Below are 21,582 nucleotides of genomic sequence, written 5' to 3' on the forward strand. Positions count from 1 at the left end.
ATCTGGGAGAAAGACGTATTTATCACTTCCTTTCAAGAGGACCACTAAAAATACAGTAGCAACACACATGGAATGTTTTCTAAGCAACAGACATTGTGCTAAACACTTTACATACATTTATTTCAGTATTTCAATCTCAGTTAAGCCCCTGACAACCTTTTTGAGGTCATTTCTAAAGGTCTGGAAAGATTATATAACTTGACATTTGGTAAAATTATATCATCTGTAAGTATTAGGGTCAGGATTCTAACCCAGGACTCCTAAGGCAATGTTCTTAACCAATCTGCTGCCAATGTGAATATTTTCTTCCTTTAAGGCAGAGGAGAGGCTGGGAAAAATTGAGAGAGTAGCATTGAAACATATACATCACCATATGTAAAATAGATAGCTACTGGGAAGTTGTTGTATAACACAGGGAGCTCAACCCAATGCTCTGTGACAAGCCACAAGGGTGGGATGGATGAGGAGTGGGAGGGAGGTTCAAAGGCAAGGGGACATGTGTATACTGATGGCTGATTCATGTTGTTGTATGGCAGAAACCAACACAACATTTTGAAGCAATTATCCTCAAATTCAAAAAAAAATTTTTTTTAAATCAAAGGAATTGCTGTTGGGTCTTCCCTGGCTGTCCAGTGGTTAAGACCCTGTGCTTCCAATGTGGTGGGGGTCGGGGGGTGCCCTACAGGTTAAATTCCTGGTTGGGGACCTATGATCCCACATACTGTGTGGCCAAAAAACGAAAATAGAAAGAGGCCACTGTTAATCCTTTCTGGTCCCTAGCCCCTCTACAGGCCTTAGCAGCTTGGAGTTTTGTTCTCCTTACACAAATATTAACCTTCAAGAGCTGGAACGCACCTATGACACTTGGGGACTGGGTCTGCTCCTCCCCATCCCAGGCCTGTCCTGACAGGAGCAAGTTTCGTTCCTGCCAGGTTCAAGCTGGCAAGCTTGCATCAATCTTTCAGTAAGATGATATTGGAACTAATATTGATTCTTTTGTCATTTAAAAAATTTTCCAGTAAGATTTCTATCACGGCACTCTTAACAGTGATGATCTCAGAATCTGGTAATTAACAGAGTTTTCTCAAGCACTACCCACTATAGGTACTTAATAAAAACTGAGAGTGTGGGCTTCTGGGAAGACCTCACCCTACCCTTTTAAGGAAGAAGACGGCTGTCTCCCTCTCCCTCCTGCCCCATTAAGACAGCAACTTTTCAAAATGAATTTCCCCCACTTGACTTGTTTTTAATTTTAATTTTCATGACACTCTACTTTCTATACAAGGCAAAGTCTTACCACTTAACTGCTGAGCTCTGAAAAACTGACTTCCGTGGCCAGTCGTTCCTCCATCTGGGAACCCTGACCTCTTTTCCTGTTGCCATGTTTATAATACTTGAATTTGAACACTTTATGACAGTAGGGTCCAGTAAGTCAGATACATTGGGTTCAAAGTCTGTTTCTCTTTGTGAGTTCTTAGAGAAGACAGTAATTGGGAAAGGCATCTTTTTGAGATCTAAGTTCTTCTGTGTACTTACATTACTGGGTGGGGCCAGATATTACTAACAGGGATGTAATTGTTCCAAGAAAGCCTGACCTTGTGCAAAAATGTGTAGCACATCTCATTGATGCTGTCATGCTCAGAGTTAGGTGGCTGCACTTGATAATGGACAACTTCAGAATTATAATGGAGCAAGTCCAAAGGGAGGTTTCATTTTCATGGTAGCTAAAACATTTGAAGATTCCACACAACTTAAATAATGCTGGAAAAATATTACTTACCATTGGCAACGCAAGTACAAGCCATACTGAGGCAGCTATGGCCAGGAAAGTCTTATCCCTCTGAGGCTCTCAACTGGGAATCCTTGCTTTGCACTTTCAAGAATTAGCTGTTTGAAGATAACATTTTTTAATTGGTTAAAAATATGTATGTTTCTATAATAACTGGATAAATATTCAGTTATTTCCATTGACAGATGATCATAATGATTGATTAGGAAAAACAGCTTTCCTGAAGGCTATTTGAACATCTCTGATGTGGTAGTATTACAGTCAAATTTCTTGAAGTTTTATTTTTAAAAGTTTATTATAAAAATATTAAATGAAGTGAAGTGAAGTCATTCAGTTGTGTCTGACTCTTTGCAACCCCATGGACTGTAGCTTGCAAGGCTCCTCTGCCCATGGAATTTTCCAGGCTAGAGTACTGGAGTGGGTTGCCATTTCCTTCTCCAGGGGATCTTCCCGACCCAGGGATTGAACCCAGGTCTCCCGCATTGCAGGCAGACACTTTACCATCTGAGCTACCAGGGAAGCCTAGTATAAAAATATTAAGTGAATAAAAATCAAATTTTTGCTGTATAAAAAAAAAATCATCCTAAAATATCCACTTCTGTCTCTGGAGAGATTCATAGCAGTATTATCTCTTTTTGCTTACATTGAGGGCAGTTTAAGATGGTTTAGTTTTAGTGGAATCTTAGATATTGTTGCTTTATTGTCCTTATTGAGTAGGGTTAATAATATTTTTCCAAAGGCGTTTGAGCTGGAAACCAGCAAGGCTGAATGGACATATATGCTGGTGATGGAGAACCCAGAGCAAGGATCATGAACTCAGTCTGCAGATCATTTAAAAGCATGAACAGGGCCACACATAAAATAGCAATTTAAATTTAATTTTATTCTGTGCAAGCTAGTTCATTGTTGACTGGAAGACAAAAGGTGTTTAAATATTTAGATAAATAGTAAGTACAACATTTATGTCTAAAAGACTCCAGGTTTTTTATGAGATAATCTGTTTATCTCATTTAACTATTGAAATCTCCCCTCCCCAAAACAAGGAAAGATTTTGCAAAGAAACAGGTAAAGCAACTTGCTCAATTTCGATTAGCAAAGGCATTTTTACTGTAATATGTCTTTTATGCTAGTCATACTAGCTGGCTGCAGGCATAGAGAAAAACAATAAAAGACGAAATGCTGCATATGCTAAAATTAAAAAGAAATGTATTCATCTGAGAAACAGCTTTAAATCTAGAAATACATCTTCATGACTAACTTATACATAGGCTATAATTATTTGGTAATTAATACTCCCAAATTAATCCCTTTCCTAAAGAACCTCTAGTGGTTCTTATGTTCCAGTTGGCATGGAAAGCTAGATCTTAGGAGGATTTCCCTCTAAACTCAGAGAATGTTCATCCATGCAAGTTTCCAAGGGCTAAAAGATAAAATCTGATCAGGTCTGAAAGCCATCAGGTCCAGCCAATCAGAAATCAAGCTGTGGGGCAGCAAATCAGGATTTAAATAAAAGTTACAGTTAGAACCACCAGAGCTGGCATGACACTCATTTGAGTTCTTAGTGCTCAGAAAGAGTATGGAAATTGCCTCTGCGGTAGGAATAAGAAGGGCTGGTGAAGACTTTTGCCTCCTGTTAGAATATTGACTATTATCTTCATCAGTGGTTTATTGGCTTAATTTTCCTTCAGATGGTAACTTTCAAATGCTTGGTCTTAATTAGCATGGGTAAATGAGAAATGTAGGTGATTCACACTTTTCAGTTTTCTTCTTCTCTAAAGATCTCCATTCCCTTCCCTTAAGAACCTGAAATGACTGAGGGCTACATTGATTAAAATAAATTACATCGGTATTTTACACCAGTAAAAAATGTAGATGGAATTCACTCATGCCTGGTCCACTGAAACAATAAAACCCACAGATATCATAAAGGAGAAAATCAGTGTATGGTACTTAAGAACATTGTATTTAGTATGTTAAAAATTATAAAACTGTAATTTAAAAATGTTGTGTTAGATAAGGTATGATGTTCAACTGAGAAAGTTAAAAAAAATAAAGACACTTTGTGTATTTAATAAAATATGTGTAAGGGAAAGCTCATAAAGGACAGAAGAATAAAATGGGAAATATATAGATTGGTTTTTTTTGGTCATTTTCTTTAATTCCCCTTTATGTCAGACCTAACCCCCCAAACTTCAGATTTACCTCTAACAAAGAGGTAATCAGCACCAAATATTGCTTTTAGAATCTGCAAATAGTTTTTATCTTTATTAACTATCACACATTATATAATTGCTTTCCTTTTTCATATTAACCAATATTTTATTCTAAACATGTTATCTCTGATTTATAACAATCTCTGATATTATGAAATCTGAACTAGAAGAATACAAAGGAACAATTTCAGTTATTTGGCTCAAATATATTGTGTAATAGTATCTGAATTTAGAAAATTAAATGGCTACATTGTACTGTGACACTTATATAACAATTTCTGTAAGTTATCTAGCAAACTTAAGGCTTTCTCTTTTTTTTTTAATTTTATTTTATTTTTAAACTTTACATAATTGTATTAGTTTTGCCAAATATCAAAAAGGCTTTCTCATTTCATTTCTGTTTGATTCACATATGGAAACTAATCAGGGTGATAATAAAGTCAAGAATTCATTTCAGAAAGTTTAAAACAAAAATGATTTTAAAATTTAATATAGTTGTACTTTTTCTTCTGTTAGTACCTACATAAATAATAATTAAAATTAAACGCCTGATTTTATTCTCATGTATTATAAAATTTGACATAAAAGCAAGCAATTGTGCATTTTTATAATTTTATTATATAATTAATGAATTCATGTTTATGTGTTTATAATAAAATTCACGTATTTATGAAAAAATATGTATGTTTCTGATCTCACTTAAATGCAGAATCTAAAATATGATGCAGATGAACTTATCTGCAAAACAGAAAGAAACTCACAGAGAACAAGCTTGTGGCTGCCAAGGGTCAGGGGGAGGCTGGACTGGGGGTTTGGGATTAGCAGATGCAAACTATTATGTATAAGGAACAAGGTCCCACTGTATAGTACAGGGAGCTATATTCAAAATCCTGTGATAAACCATAATGGAAAAGAGTATGAAAAAGAATGTATTTTTATCTATAACTGAATCACTTTTCTGTACAGCAAAAATTAATACAACATTGTAAATCAACTACACTTCGATAAAATAAAGTTTTAAAAAATACACATATTTAGGGGGCTTCCTTGATGGCTCAGTGGTAAAGAATCCACCTGCCAGTGCAGGAGGCATGGGTTCAATCCCTGCTCAGGGAGGATCCCACACGCTCCAGAGCAGCTAAGCCCATTCGCCACAACTACTGAAGCCCCATGCCCTAGAACCTGTGCTCCGCAACAAAAGAAGCCACTGCAAAGAGAAGCCTGAACACTGCAACTAAAGAGTAGCCTCCACTTGCCACAACTAGAGAAAATCCAGTGCAGCAATGAAGACCCAGCATGGCCACAAAATTAAAAAAAAAAAAAAAAAAACAACAAAACTCATTTATGGTGTTGTTCCAACATGAATTTTATCTGGCAAGTACTATGGTTCCCATTCATGCAAGAATAGAATAAAAAAATATTTATGGTTCCCTGTACATTTTTAAAACATTGGTTAAGAACATCAGAGACCTGCTGCTTGCTAGCTGTGTGACTTTATAAAGTTATTTTACTTCTATGGGCCTTAGGTTCTTTGTCAATATGATGTGGTTAATAATAGTGTCCTCCCTACAGGGTCATTTGAGGATTACATGAGACAAAGCATTCGAAGCAGCTCCACAATAAGCTCTTATTAAGCAGTAGCTACTATTATTATTAACATAGTCTGGGCAAGGTGTGATAAACACAGCCACGCTGTAGCATTGTTTCAGTAAGAATCACAACTAAGAGCGTTTCCTGTTGGCTGGGTTGCAAGCACTGTCTAAGCAGGTTTTATATGTTTATTTATTTGGCTGTGCCAGGTCTTAGCTGCAGCATGCGAGATCTTGAGTTGTGGCATGTTGGATCTAGTTCCCTGACCAGGGAGAGAACCTGGGCCTCCTGCATTGGGAGCATTGAGTCTTTACTCACTGGACCACGAGGGAAGTCTTGAAGCAGGTGTTGAGTTTGTTTCTGTATGGATCTGAGGGCACTGGGTTTTACTATTATCATTTAGAACTTAACAGAGAATTGATGTCTTGGTTCTGGGTCCCTCCAAAGCAAAACTGAAGATAAAACTTTGCATGCAATTAGTTTACTTCAAGGTGATCTTAGGAAGCACAGAATGGAAGTGAGATGAGAAAGGAAAGAAAACAAATAAAGGATGTGTTAATGAACAGGTTACTGTGGTCAACTCTTGCTACGGACCCTATGACAAGCTCTAGGGAACACACCTCAGAATCCTCTCAGAGTACATCATGAGAAACACTGGGCTGGAAGAAGCATAAGCTGGAATCAAGATTGCTGGGAGAAATATCGATCACCTCAGATATGCAGATGACACCACCTTATGGCAGAAAGTGAAGAGGAACTAAAAAGCCTCTTGATGAAAGTGAAAGAGGAGAGTGAAAAAGTTGGCTTAAAGCTCAACATTCAGAAAACTAAGATCATGGTATCTGGTCCCATCACTTCATGGGAAATAGATGGGCAAACAGTACAAACAGTGTCAGACTTTGTTTTTTAGGGCTCCAAAATCACCGCATATGGTGATTGCAGCCATGAAATTAAAAGACGCTTACTCCCTGGAAGGAAAATTATGACCAACCTAGATAGCATATGAAAAAGTAGAGACATTACTTTGCCAACAAAGGTCCGTCTAGTCAAGGCTATGGTTTTTCCAGTGGTCATGCATGGATGTGAGAGTTGGACTATGAAGAAAGCTGAGCACCGAAGAATTGATGCTTTTGACCTGTGGTGCTGGAGAAGACTCTTGAGAGTCCCTTGGGCTGCAAGGAGATCCAACCAGTCCATCCTAAAGGAGACCAGTCCTGGGTGTTCATTGGAAGGACTGATGTTGAAGCTGAAACTCCAATACTTGGACCACCTCATGCGAAGAGTTGAGTCATTGGAAAAGACCCTGATGCTGGGAGGGATTGGGGGCAGGAGAAGGGGACGACAGAGGATGAGATGGCTGGATGGCATCACTGACTCGATGGACGTGAGTTTGGGTGAACTCTGGGAGTTGGTGATGGACAGGGAGACGTGGCGTGCTGCGATTCATGGGGTCGCAAAGAGTCGGACACGACTGAGCGACTGAACTGAGCTGAACTGAAGGAGAGGAAGCTTGAGTATTTATCCACCAACTTTACTCCATCATTGGTTAAGGGGCATTCTTGGTGTTGGCTCTCCAGCACTTCCAACCCACTCTGTAAAGGTACAGTGCACTCTCCTGGTCTGGTTGTGAATGTCCAGGCAGACAGAAAGTCACTGGCCATATGGGAACTGTTTGCAGGTGACCTCTAGGCAGGCCAAAGGGATGTGAGAAAGGTAATAACATTAACCTCTAGAACTGGGTATTAGATGACATTGGGAAATAATGGTTAATTTACTCTTGGATGTGATAATGCTATGGTGGTTATATAGGAGACTGTCCTCATTCTTAAGAGATGTCTGCTGAAATATTTATGAGTTAAGTGTCATGATGACTGCAGCTAATTTTCAAATGATTCAGAAAAAATAAATAAAGACACACACACACAACAAATACAGGAAAATGTTAACATTTATTGAATCTAGAGTCCAGGTTGGGGTATATAGATCTTCATTGTACTATTCTTCCTTTCAGCTCTTCTGTATGTTTACCATTTTCTTTTTTCCCAACATTTATTTGTGTGTGTGCTCGTGGGCTTAGTTGCCCTGTGGCCTGTGGGATCCTAGTTCCCCAACCAGGCATTGAACCCACATCCCCTGCAGTGGAAGGCAGAGTCTTAACCACTGGACCACCAGGGAAGTCCCTCAGAGTTTCATAACTGAAATGTTGAAGGAAAGTATTTTGCAGACTTTACTGAGTGTCCACTATATGCTGAGTACTCTAAGCCTTGGGGATGCCTGTCCCATCCAAACCAAGATGGGTTTCTTTGTTACGATTTAGTTAAGACTTGGCTTTCAAGTCACTCAACTGCCACTGTGGAGAACTGTTTTAATAACTACAAATCAATGATGTCTATAAAATGAATGGTACCCCCTTAACTGCACAGCATTAGATGGGTACCCTGGATGATACAAAGAAGCTCCTGATCTTCTAGGCTCTTCCATTCTAGAGGGGAAAGGTAACTATGGTCAGAAACCAGTTAGGGTGCTTTTTCAGATTAAAAAATGGTATCATGGCACCCCTTCTGGAGAGTCAAAGAAGTGATATAATTTGCCCAGGACCATGTACATTGTCCCTGGAACATTCCTCTTTCTTTCCTAGGACTGACAAGCAAGAAGAAATCATTCAGCCCTTAGAAGTTAAGCTTAATAGTTAACCATTAAGCCTAAGTAGTTCAGCTGGTTGGACTATTAACAGAGTCCAGTATTCCATGTCCTCTGCAAGTAGCTCAGGCCCAGAGGGAGAAAAGACAGGCAACCTCGAATGTGGAAATTTCCAGGAGTAGAAACAATTCACTCCACATCAGACTTCCGTACTCCGGGCAGAGGAGGGTGTCCAAGATCGGGCAGCCATCGGGGTCTAAGCTAAGTGAACTCCGAAAAGCACCTGGGGAGTCTCCGGCCACCTTTCCTTCATCAAGAATCTCATATTTAACAAGCTCCAGGGTGACTGACACCGCGGTTCAGGGGTCTCATTTTGAGAACCATGGCCTTTGAGACTAAGCATCGATGAGGGTGATGAAGGTGGGAGTGCCTTAGCTCAGGATAAGTGCCTAGTACAGTGCTTAGTGGAGAAGGCAATGGCGCCCCACTCCAGTACTTTTGCCTGGAAAATCCCATGGACGGAGGAGCCTGGTAGGCTGCAGTCCATGGGGTTGCTAAGAGTCATGCACGACAGAGCGACTTCACTTTCACTTTTTACTTTCATGCATTGGAGAAAGAAATGGCAACCCACTCCAGTGTTCTTGCCTGGAGAATCCCAGGGACGGGGGAGCCTGGTGGGCTGCCGTCTATGGGGTCGCGCAGAGTCGGACACGACTGAAGCAACTTAGCAGCAGCAGCAGCAGCAGCAACAGTGCTTAGTGCTTGGTGGGTACTCAAGAAACAGTAGTGTGAATTCCCTGGTGGTCCTGTGGCTAAGACTCCATGCTCCCAGTGCAAGGGATGTGGGTTCAATCCCTGGTTGGAGAACTAAGATTCTACATGCCATACAGCATGACCAAAAAGTAAAAAAAAAAAAAAAAGTAGTGGGAGGGAGGTTCAAGAGGGAGGGGACATATGCGTACCTATGGCTAATTCGTGTTGATGCATGGCAGAAACTGTCTCAATATTGTAAGTCATTATCCTCCAATTAAAAATTAAAAAAAAAATTTTTAAAGGAAAAAAAGAAACAGTAGTTAAAGAAGGAAGGAGGGAAGGAAGAAAAGATGGGAGGAAGGAGCAAGGAAGGAGGGGAGGAGAAGGGGAAAAACGGGCAGGGTGCTCACTTGGAGATGAATTGAGTGCTCTGACCCAGAAGAGAATGTGTACACAGGGCTGCCCTGGGGGAAACTGACCCTGCCGGGGCACAGACCTCTCAGTACTTCCTGTCATGTGGGGATGGAGAACAGGGAGGAAAACAACCAGGAGGGAAGATGAGGTGCAGCGCAGCTGGGTGCTGACCATCCCATCCCCAAAGGCCTTCGAGCTGCATCCGCATCTGCTGTCACCAAGCTTGATGCAACAGAGGCAGCAGCTCAGCAAATGGCAGGAGGGTCACAGGTCAGCAGGGTCAGGCCAGGTTGCTGCGAATACCACTGAGGGCTTTAATGTAACAGAAAAATGAGAAATCTAGTCGTCACAGCCTTACAATGATAGACTGGTTCTTTGAGCCACTCAGGGACCCAACGTGGTGCTTTTTCATCCAGAATTCGACACAGTATTTACCAAACTGCTTAAAATGGGTCATGGAACTTCAGAATTTCCAGCTTCTAAACAGTGATTAGTGATCCTCTAACTTCTCATCCTTTATTACATTCCTTTACCACCGAGAATCTTAGACCTTAAATTAAGACCTGAAAGGCTGCCTGGGTTGCCACATTTAGCAAATAAAGATCCAAGACAGCTACTGCATTTGAATTTCAGGTAAGTAACAAATAATTTTTTAGTATAAGTATGTCTTGTGCAACTGCCATCTGTTAATTTATGACAAAGCCAATGTTTGGAATATGCTTACACTAAAAAAAAATCATGTGAATCTGAAATTCAGATTTAATTAGGTATTCTGTCTTTAATTGGGCAACTCGATTTCTGGCTAATCCTCCTGTTTTTTAATAGGTGAGGAAGTGAAGTTCAGAGACATAAAGCGACTTGTCCAAAGTGACACGGGGTTAGAATCCACTCAGGATTCCTCGCTGCCACAAGGTTCCTTTTCCCAGTGTCTTGCTTCAGAGTTTCTTTACACTGCTTCTTTGCTTTTTTGTTTTGTTTGGGGTGTTTTTTGGCTGTGTTGCGTGGCTTATGGGATCTTAATTTCCTGACCAGGGATGGAACCCCAGACTCAGCAGTGAAAGTGCAGAGTGGACCACTGGACCACCAGGGAATTCCCAACTTGGCTTCTTGACCCACTTGGGATGAGTTTTAGAGTGCTTGTTAAGTCCCTGAATTTTAGGCAAAAACATGTGTGTGTGTGAAAGTGCATGTGGGTATTTTTCTGGGGAGATAGTCTCTGCTTTTATTTATTTATTTACCAAAATATCAACTTTATTACTGAAAAAGAATGTATTGGGAAATGTGGCTTGTATTTATAGGCAAGTGGGTTTCCAGTAAGGAACCTCAGAGTCAGAAGAGATCTCCATCCCATGAGAGGTACTGCTGCACCTCTAAAGATAGTACTTCAGCAGATACCTCCTGCCAACACTGGCAGGGCTTCTCCTGTTATGCCTATTTAGAGACTAAGAGCAGTTAAGAGTGCATGATCTCTGCAGACAAGCAGTCTCTGCTCTTTCAATTAGCTTCTCAAGAGTCATGCTTTTAATAAAATATGAAACTGTGCTCTTTCATAGGACTATGTTCTGCTTTCAAAATGCACAACATCTATGACTTTGGGCTGAAATTGCATTTCTGCTTGCCCTACGTCCCTTCAGCCCCTGCCCTCCCTTCATTCCCTGGCACAGCACTGGGTCCAAACATTCTAGGAGATGGGTAGATTACGTGTGGTAGTATACAGAAAAAATATCCACTACATCTTCTTTTTTTGGCCATAGCATGCAAGATCTTAGTTTCTCAACCAACCCACACCCTCTGCAGTGGAAGCAGAGTCTTAGCCACTGGACCGCCAGGGAAGTCCTTCCACTACATCTTCTATGTGCCATGCAGTGGCACAGCCATCCCATCCTCCACAACCTACCTATATCAAAACCCCAAATTCCTCTTGTTGTTGTTATTTAGTCGCTAAGTTGTGTCTGACTCTTTGCGACCCCTTAGACTGTAGCTCCTCTATCCATGGGATTTCCCAGGCAAGAATACTGGAAGTGGGGTGCCATTTCCTTCTTCCAGGGGATCTTCCCCACCCAGGGATCAAACTCACGTCTCCTGCATTGGCAGGCAGATTCTTCACTTCTGAGCTACCAAAGAACCCCAATTCCTCTCATCTATCATGTATCCATAAAGAAAGCTAATTGCCAAAGAACTGATGCTTTTGAACTGTGGTGTTGGAAAAGACTCTTGAGAGTCCCTTGGACAGCAAGGAGATCAAACCAGTCCATCCTAAAGAAAATCAGTCCTGAATATTCATTGGAAGAACTGATGCTGAAGCTGAAACTCCAATACTTTGGCCACCTGATGCGAAGAACTGACTCATTAGAAAAGACCCTGATGCTGGGAAAGATTGAAGGCAGGAGGAAAACAGGACGACAGAGGATGAGATGGTTGGATGGCATCATCCACTCAATGAACATGAGTTTGAGCAAGTTCTGGGAGTTGGTGATGGACAGGGAGGCCTGGTGTGCTGCAGTCCATGGGGTTGCAAAGAGTCAGACACGACTGAGCAACTGAACTAAACTGAACTGCATCTTGTATTTTCCTCCCTCCACTTCTTAGACTGGCAACCCAGAGCTGACGGTTCAGAACACCTTTCAGAGAACAGGTAGAAGGGAGCAGCGATGTGACCTTTGAGATTGACCACTAGAGGTCCCTTCTCATCCACAGTGATCCTGAAGTTAGACTTTGCCAGAGGTTGACAGAAAGAAAAGTGGAAGTGAAGTTGCTCAGTTGTGTCTAACTCTTTGCGACCCTATGGACTGTAGCCCACCAAGCTCCTTTGTCCATGGGATTTTCCAGGCAAGAATACTGGAGTGGGTTGCCATTTTCTTCTCCAGGGGATCTTCCAGACCCAAGGATCGAACTTGGGTCTCCTGCATTTCAGGCAGGTTCTTTACCATCTGAGCCACCGGGGAGAGAAGAAATTTCCTTGGACTAGTGGGGCTGATCTCTGCCTGTTACAAGCATAATTGGGGTATTCTGTATCAAGCAGTGGGAGGAAGCCATGTGATCCAGCATGAGTGATGCAGAATAAAATGGTTTCCTAATAAGTTGGATAGTGTCTTCCAGTGTCAGGCTCGAAGGCAGAGTTTTAAGCAGAAACAGGGGCCTGGAGCTTCCTCTTCAACCAAAAGGGAAAAATGCAGGGCATTCCACCCCTCACCCACACCAGGCAAACATCCAATTTCCTTCTGAGTGTAGTCTGGCTCCAGGGACATATTTACTGGAAGTTAGGGATGCTTCTGCAAGAGACCCTCATTTGTACGGGCTCATTCTATAAAGGCCTTGACCTCAGTAGCTTTATAGTTGTAACTTTATATTCTTTTCCTTAAAGAAGGGCCCCAAGTATATAAACATTTGGGCTCCATAGGGCTTGGATCTAGTGCTGTCTGGCTCCCGGATACAGATTTCAGGGAGGAAGGAGGTGGGGCAGAGTTTCAAAGGGATGTTTCCCTAGAGACTAATGAGAGAGTGTTTCCTGTGGGATGAGGAAGAGGTTCATACACGTGCCAAAAACCAGATAGCCTCCTAATTTCCAAAGAATTGTAACTGTGGGGGCACCTGAAGTCAGGGAGCCCCCTCTTGCCTGCTCAGAGCTTTCCTTGACCTGTGGAAGTTCGCCAAATCTTTAGGTGAACTCACAGACCTGTAGCATCCTGTTGGCTGATTTCTGAATAAACAAATGCTCTTGCCAACCATTGTGTTAGATTTTGGAGAAAAAAACCCAACCAAGCAAAACTCCAGTTCCAGAATTTCTGTGAGTTGTGATGAGCCATGAACTTTACAAAGGATTAAATAATCAACAAGGGTTGAATGAACAATTCTGTTTGGGATGTACGGATTGGATTTGGTAATAAAAGGCAAAGCAATATCCACAACTTTAGAAGCAGATGAGTGCAAGGAGCTTTTTTTGTTTCTGAAAGAGATTGTTCTGGAAACCTGCAGCCAGCAATGTGCTGGAACTGCTAGTACCAACTACCAGAGCTGACACTGCGCTTTTCTTCTCAACTCTGCATTCAATGACTTCAACTTGGTAGCCTGAAACTGGCCCCACTGGGAGCAGTTACACCAGTGAAATTAACAACCATTACAAATCAGGGCTCTTCTCTCCAGGACTGGTGTTCTTTACCAGAACATCACTACCTGTACCCTATCCCTGAGGGCTTCCTAGGTGGCACAGTGGTTAAAGAATCTGCCTGCCAATGCCAAAGATGCAAGAGACATGGGTTTGATCCCTGAATTGGGAAGATCCTGTCGAGTAGGAAATGGAAACCCACTCCAGTATTCTTGCCTGGAAAATTCCATGGCCAGAGGAGCCTGTCAGGCTAGAGTCTAGGGGTTGCAAAAAGTTGGACACAGCAGAGTGACTGAGCATGCACCCTACCCTTAATCTCCTCTCCCCCTCCCCTGCCCCGCCTACCCACTCACACATCACAGAAGCTACCTGCAGGTATAGCCATCTTTGTAGATGTGTAGACACACAGAGGATCACATTCCAGGCAGGTTAGACGTCAGCGATCCCCCTTGCTCTGTTGTGCTGACATCTTTAGTGCTTTTCTACTAATTACTTCCTGATCCCAGACAGTGATCTCTCTCTCTCCCTCTCTTGAATTCATAATTGTTCTCTCCCTTACATCATGAGGCCCAACTATGAAAGTTCTGAGGCAATAATACAGTCAGGACAACAGATTTTCCCAAGCGGTCCCTAAGTGAGCAGTAAACATGACATCAATGACTGCATAGCATCATTCAAGCGAAAAGCATGTTAATATGTGGCCAGTGTTCTTTTGAGATGCTCAGTTTTCACCAACGGACAGCCTGCTATTGTAGTGCATGGAGAAACTGAAGATGAGAAGCTTTATGTCAGATGGACAGACGCAGGCAGAGAAAACTCATGCGGCTTTCTCAGGCCAGCCAGACCCAAGAATGGATGTCACTTCTCAGCCTGAAGACCTTGAGCTACAAAATATTACATGGGAGACAGAGGGAAGCGGACTGACATTTTCCTGGCTGCTTTATATTAGGTATTCCTGTAATTAAATCATCATTATTCCCAATTTCTGGACAAAAAGAACAGAGACCTGGGGGGTTTAATCTATTCAAGAATACATAGCTAGTAGGTAGTAGAATATTTTGTTGATAATTTAAAAAATTTTATATCCAAGAATGTGTGTGTACATGCATATCGTAAATCCACTTCTCAAAGCAACTCTTTTCAGACTTTTGCTGTCTCTTTTGGTAGTGTTGCTGTCTTTAACCAACAGACTTATTAGTATAGAATAATGAAGACAGTGATTTTTTTATTTAATATTTTATATCTGTATAAAATATTTTTTATATTATTTGAATATAAAATACCTAGAACAGTGCATCATAGCATATCATACATTTTTGCCAAAAAATACCAGCATTTCTTTTTAAAAAATTATTTTCTATTATAGTTTATTACAAGACACTGAATATAGTTTCATGTGCTATAACAGTAGGATCTTACTGTTTATTTTATACACAGTAGCTTGCATCTGCCAATCCCAAACTCCTGATTTATCTCCCCACTTTCCCTTTGGTAACCATAAATTTGTTTTCTATGCCATGAGTCTGTTTCTGATTTGTAAATAAGTTCATTTGTATCATATGTTAGATTTCACATATAAGTGATGTCATGTATTTGTCTTTCTCTGACTTACTTCATTTAGTATGATCATCTCTAGATCCATCCACATTGTTGCAAATGACATGATTTAATTCTTTTTTATGGCTGAGTAATGTTCCACCCAACCATATATATACCACATCTTCTTTATCCATCCATTCATGTTAATGGATGTTTAGGTTACTTCCATGTCTTGGCTGTTGTAAATAGTGCTGCTATAAAAAAAAATGCTGTTGTAAAAAGTGCATGCAACTTTTTGAATTAGAGTTTTCTCTGGATGTATGTCCAGAAGTGGAATTGCAGGATCGTATGTAACTCAATTTTTAACTTTTAGTTTTGGACTTCCCTGGTGGCTCAGAGGTTAAAGCGTCTGCCTGCAATGCGGGAGACCTGGGTTCGATCCCTGGGTCGGGAAGATACCCTGGAGAAGGAAATGGCAACCCACTCCGGTGTACTTGCCTGGAGAATCCCATGGACGGAGGAGCCTGGTGGGCTACAGTCCACTGGGTCGCAGAGTCGGACACAACCGAGCGACTTCACTTTCACTTTCATGTAACTCAGTGTTTAGTTTTTTAAAGATTTTTGTTTTAATGTGGACCATTTTTAAGGTGTTTAGTGAATTTGTCACAATACTGTTTCTGTTTTATGTTTTGGTTTTTTGGCCACTAGGCATGTGGGATCTTAGCCCTGACCAGGGATCTAACAGGCACCCCCTGCATTGGAAACATAGGCTCTTAACCACTGGACCACCAAGGAAGTCCCTCAATTTTCAGTTTTTTAAGGAACCTTCATACTGCTTTCCATAGCAGCTGCACCAATTTACATTCCCACCAACAATGCATGTATACCATCATTTCTTGGTTTATTAATTGACCTCCTGTTGTGACAGAGAAGGATTTAGTGCACTAACATTTCCTTTTCATCTCCCCAGTTGCTTCCTGCTAAAGTTTCTTTTTAGGAGTGCAAGTTTTTATTCGTTTATTTTTAAATTTATTTTTAATTGGAGGATAATTGCTTTACAATATTGTGCTGGTTTCTGCCATATAGCAACATGTATCAGCCCATAAGTACATGTATATCGCTTCCCTCTTGGCCCTCCTTCACCCCTCATCTCACTCCTCTAGGTCATCACAGAGCACCGGGCAGAGTTCCCTGTGTTATATAGCAACCCGCTAAGGTTTTATCAATATTTATAACTCCTCAGCTGATCATCTTTGTAATTAAGTAATGTGTGTACTCCTTCTTCATTTTTTGTTCCATAACTATGGATCATATCTTTGGACTCCATCATGAGAGTCTTGATCTCAAAGATCTGCCTGACTTGAAGACCCAAACACTTTGCAATCCACACTGAGCCTCCCACACTGACTCCTTCTGGACCAGTGAAAGTGTCTGTGCCTGTTTGGGGGAATATATTTTAAAATAATTGGCACTGGGAATGTATTTTTATCTACAGGCATTCTTGAACTAGTGTATACCCAGATAGAATAGTCTGAAGATAGTGGAGTAAGTTTATCAAAGTAAAGTTGCTTAGTTCAGAAGCATTCCAAAAAATGTGCACAATCCGGAATTTTGATGGCAGGTTATAAAACTGCTGAAACTTTCCTGTTCCTTAAGGTGAATTCCTGCTTTTCCCACAAGGCAGGACTTGCATTTTACAATAGGGATACTTTGAGCCTAAGAAACTGGTGGGCATCTTGGAGTCTCCACTGCTGTCCTTGGCACAAAATGCCCCAGAAACACCCTATACACATGCCCTGAGGCAACTTATTTCTTGGTATGCCATGAAAAGGAGAGTGGGAGCTAAGCATAGCCCTGGCATAAGCCTGGGTGTGGGTTTCACTAGAGAAGGTCATTGATACCACGGAGCAGAGGCCGTGAAAGGAAAACAGACATGGCCTTTGTTTCCCAGGGGCCTCTGTTTGGCATTGACCCACACAACACAAACACTGTCCACGTTGGTGCTTGATACGGGTTTTTTGTTTGTGTCTTTTCCCTGCCTATTTTCAGAAGACAGATTTGCTTTTATCTGTACTTCCTTGTCCCCGGCAGCTCCCACTCCCTGTTCTTAAAGGTCTTTGCTGGCTCTGCATATCTGAGTCAGACGGACACTTGACCTACAGATCGTAAACCTGTCAGGCTTTGGACTCAGGCAGCACCCATGGCAGACGGCAGGAGTGCTCAGGGTCCAACAGTCTCCCGCTCGTTCAGTGACCTGAAGAGAACCCCAAACATTAGTCCTTGCCCTGGGCTTCCCTGGTGGTCCAGTGGATAAGAATCAGCCTGCCAAAGCAAAGGACATGGGTTTGATTCCTGGCCCAGAAAGATCCCACATGCCACACAGAGCAACTGAGCCTGTGTGCCACAACTACTGAAGCCCGTGTGCCGAGAGCCTGTGCTCCGCAACAAGAGAACCACAGCAATGAGAAGCCGGTGCACTGCAGCTAAAGAATAGTCCCCACTCTCCACAACCTGAGAAAGCTTGTGGGCAGCAAGGAAGACTCAGCACAGCCAAAAATAAATAAAGCAGTGTGTACATGTCAAAAGGAAAAGAAATGAATGAGAAGACACAATTTGAAAAAAAAGTCTAGTTCCTGTCCTAACCTGGCTCTGCTTCTGCAGTTCAACAGGTGCATCAAGCTCGCTATAAATTACCCCCATAATCTAGACACAGCCAGTCAAGACACAGCCATCCTAGGTCCTCACCTGTTACCACCGGGAACCTGGCAACGTTTGCTAAAGCTTTTTGCCCTGTACTTAAGAGACGTTGTGCAATTCAGTGCTATGACCTGAACTGCAGCTCAGGTCATAGCAGGACTAAATGTGAATTGTACATGTTTAGGATCTGGACATGAACATACAAGTCACATTATCAGTTAGGAGTAACAGGAAAAAGTAGGCATGACTCCAACAAAAAGGCAAATTTATTTCTCTTCCATACATACAAAATCCAAAGATAGTCATCCCAGGATTGATGTGGACTCTCAGAGTGTCCTTCTTTCATGTTTCATCGTTCATGAATTCTACTCTCAAGGTGACCTCATGGTTCAGTTTGGCTGCTGGAGTTTCAGTCATTACATGCATGTTCTAGCCAACACAAAAGCCTATAGAAGGGTACACTGCTTTCCCATAGGGCTGCTTCCTCAAAATTGCTCACACCAACTCTTTACTTTGCTTGTACCAACTACTGCTTATACTTCATTGACCAGAACAGTCACATGACCACATCTAACTGCAGGAAAACAGATCACTGTTGTCCTTACTCCAGGTAGCCATGTGCCCAGTTAATAAATAGGAATTTTGTTACTAAGGACAAAGAGGGAAATAGATATTGGAGGGCAAACAACAGTCTCTCATACCTGGTAGAGCAGATCAATAAAAGACTCACTACCCTAATTCAAACCTCTTTTGGTCTCCATGAAGTGAAGTGTTAGTCCCTCAGCATCCAACTCTTTTGTGACCCCATGGACCGTAGCCCATCAGGCTCCTTTGTCCATGGGATTCTCCAGTATTCTCTTGCCTGGAGAATCCCATGGACAGAGGAGCCTGATGGGCTACAGTTCATGAGGTCACAAAGAATTGGACCTGACTGAAGCCACTTAGCACTCACGTATGCACACATGACACGTGGGATCTTTAGTTCCCCGACCAGGGACTGAACCTGTGCCCCCCAGAAGTGGAAGCTCAAAGTCCCGTGGACCACCAGACCACCAGGGAAGTCCCCTGACACATTTCTTACAAAGCGATTAGGGCAGAAGGGATGGACGTCACTTCTGAGATTAGGTTACAAAAACACTCTGGCTTCTGTCTTGTTGGCCTTCTCTCAGCCACCTTGTTGTGAGATGCCCTGCGGAGGGGAGGGGGCAGGTTGTGGCAGGGAACACATGGCAGTGAATGAACTGCCATCTCCACTCCACAGCCAGGGATGACTGAGTCCTGCCAATAGCCACCCAAGTGAGCTTAGAAATGGATACTTCCCCAGTCAAGCCTTGAAACTACTATTCCAGTGAAAAACTTGACCACTACCTCATGAGCAATCCTGAGTCAGAGTCGCCCAGCTAACCTGCTCCCAAGTTCTTGCCCCACAGCAATTATGAGATCATAAATGCTTATTGTTTTAAACTGCTAAGCTTTGGAGTGATTTGTTATGTGGCAATAAATAATTCATACAGCTTGTTTGGATCTTCTTAAGAAATTCTGCTGGTTTATTCTTAACTTTTAAAACTTGTTGCTATATGCATCTTGAAGTGGCAGGTTCAGGCCTTGCAAGAATGTGAACACAGAGCTGAGATAATCCACTTGAAAACAGAGAAATATCTCTGCAGGCATTATGAGCGTCGTCGGGAAGAAATACTATAAATCCCTTCCTTTATTTTAAAAAAATGTGTGGGAGGGCCTTCCTTCAACAGACAACATGCCTCCATTTAGAAAAGCAGAATCTTGTTCCTCCTCACTAAGAAGACATTCACTCAATGGTGTGACCTGATCATATTTGCAATCTTCACTCTTCCCTTTATCCCTGATTCAGGGTCAGGGTGCATGCTGTCTGCTGATTGTTCTCTGGGAATGAAGCAGAAGATTGGCATTCAAGTGCAACCGTTTGTTCCTACCGTCACACCTTTCTTTGCTAAACATACGGCCAGGTTTCCATCAGTACCAACTCCACCGTGTATTTTCTCACAAGATAAGTATTATAGATGAAAAGTTTCTTTTCCCATAGCATGCATCTGGAGTGATAAATAGAATTAAATGTCATGGAGCATTTTCCCCTCATATATGTAGCAAATATACGTCAAAAGCTGATTTGTACATATCACACCAGCCGTTTGCTTCCTTTGTGATGGGAAATAGCTTCCAGGATGCACAGATGACAGTAATTGTTCTTTCACATCATATGCTGTTGAGTTTTTGCAACAGCCTAGACTGTATTTTGGAGAAGGCAATGGCACCCCACTCCAGTACTCTTGTCTGGAAAATCCCATGGACAGAGGAGCCTGGTAGGCTGCAATCCATGAGGTCGCTAAGAGTCGGACACGACTGAATGACTTCACTTTGACTTTTCAGTTTCATGCATTGGAGAAGGAAATGGCAACCCACTCCAGTGTTCTTGCCTGGAGAATCCCAGGGATGGGGGAGCCTGGTGGGCTGCCGTCTATGGGGTCGCACAGAGTCAGACACAACTGAAGTGACTTAGCAGCAGCAGAAGCAGCAACAGACTATATTTTCTTGGGCTCCCAAACTACTGCAGGTAATGACTGCAGCCATGAAATTAAAAGATGCTTGCTCCTTGGAAGACAAGCTATGACAAACCTAGACAGAGTATTAAAAAGCAGAGACATCACTTTGCCAACAAAGATCTGTATAGTCAAGGCTGTGGTCTTTCCAGTAGTCGTGTAAGGATGTGAGAGTTGGACCATAAAGAAGGCTGAGCACCAAAGAATTGATACTTCTGAACTACGGTGCTGGAGAAGACTCTTGAGAATCCCTTGGACAGCAAGGAGATCAAACCAGTCCATCCTGAAGGAAATCAACCCTGAATATTCATTGGAAGCACTGTTGCTGAAGCTGTAGCTCCAATTCTTTGGCCGCCTGATGCAAAGAGCTGACTCATCGGAAAAGACTCTGATGCTGGGGAAAATTGAAAGCAAAGGAGAAGGGGGAGGCAGAGGATGAGATGGTTGGATATTAACGGCATCATAGACTGAGTGGACATGAGTTTAAGCAAACTCCAGGAGATGATGAAGGACAGAGCAGCCTGGCATGCTACAGTCTGTGGGGCTGAAAAAAGTCAGACACAACTTAGCAGTTGAACACAACAAAGACACAATAAAGGACTTTTGTTTACTTTCTCTTCAAGCATGAAATGTGTCATTAGCTTCAGGTTTGGATTCCTATCTAGTTGGCAATAGAATGATTTATAGCCTTGTTTGGCTAAAGAAAGGTAGATTTCATTGCTATAGAAACGATGTTGCCATAGTTCTGATATTTTCTGTCTGCTTTTAGAAGCAAAATTCTTCAATTTGAAAAGTTCTTCTTCTAGAAAAGTATTATTTCTTTACCAGAGAGGTCACATTTGTTTGAAAATGACAATAAAAAAATAAAGGGTGGCTTTATGCTCAGATATGAACAAGTTCATAAACAATACACTGAGAATAGAGATAAGTAACTTGCTAGCCCAGAAATAACCAATTTCCTACACTCATCATCCTTTTCTACTATATACACTGTTATCTTTGGCTTACTTGTGCAAATTAACCGTATTTTCAGATGCTTATTCTATAATATACAGAGTCATAGCCTATATTTTCATGAGAGTCCTGTGCACTATTTGACTTTTAAATTCTATTCTGATTCATGGTATCACATTACTATATTAATGATTAAAAAAAAAAACTTCAATAATAGGTTTATTGATATATAATTCACATAAAATTTGCCCTTTTAAAGTATGCAATTCAGGGACTTCCCTGGTGGCCAGTGGCTAAGACTCCACGCTCCCA

General features: G+C 41.8%; 1 protein-coding gene across 2 annotated transcripts in view; it reads right to left on the reverse strand.

Moving 5' to 3' along the window:
- The window catches only part of TMIGD1 (transmembrane and immunoglobulin domain containing 1), a 66,793-nt gene that overhangs the window by 14,736 nt on the left and 30,475 nt on the right, over positions 1–21,582 (reverse strand). For both annotated transcript variants that reach the window (XM_024979783.2, XM_024979784.2), the window contains one exon: positions 1,781–1,887. The gene's annotated coding sequence lies outside the window, so the exon portion shown is untranslated. The remainder of the gene's footprint in view (positions 1–1,780; positions 1,888–21,582) is intronic.

The sequence above is a fragment of the Bos taurus genome, chromosome 19 (assembly GCF_002263795.3).
Source record: "Bos taurus isolate L1 Dominette 01449 registration number 42190680 breed Hereford chromosome 19, ARS-UCD2.0, whole genome shotgun sequence".
Taxonomy (NCBI): domain Eukaryota; kingdom Metazoa; phylum Chordata; class Mammalia; order Artiodactyla; family Bovidae; genus Bos; species Bos taurus.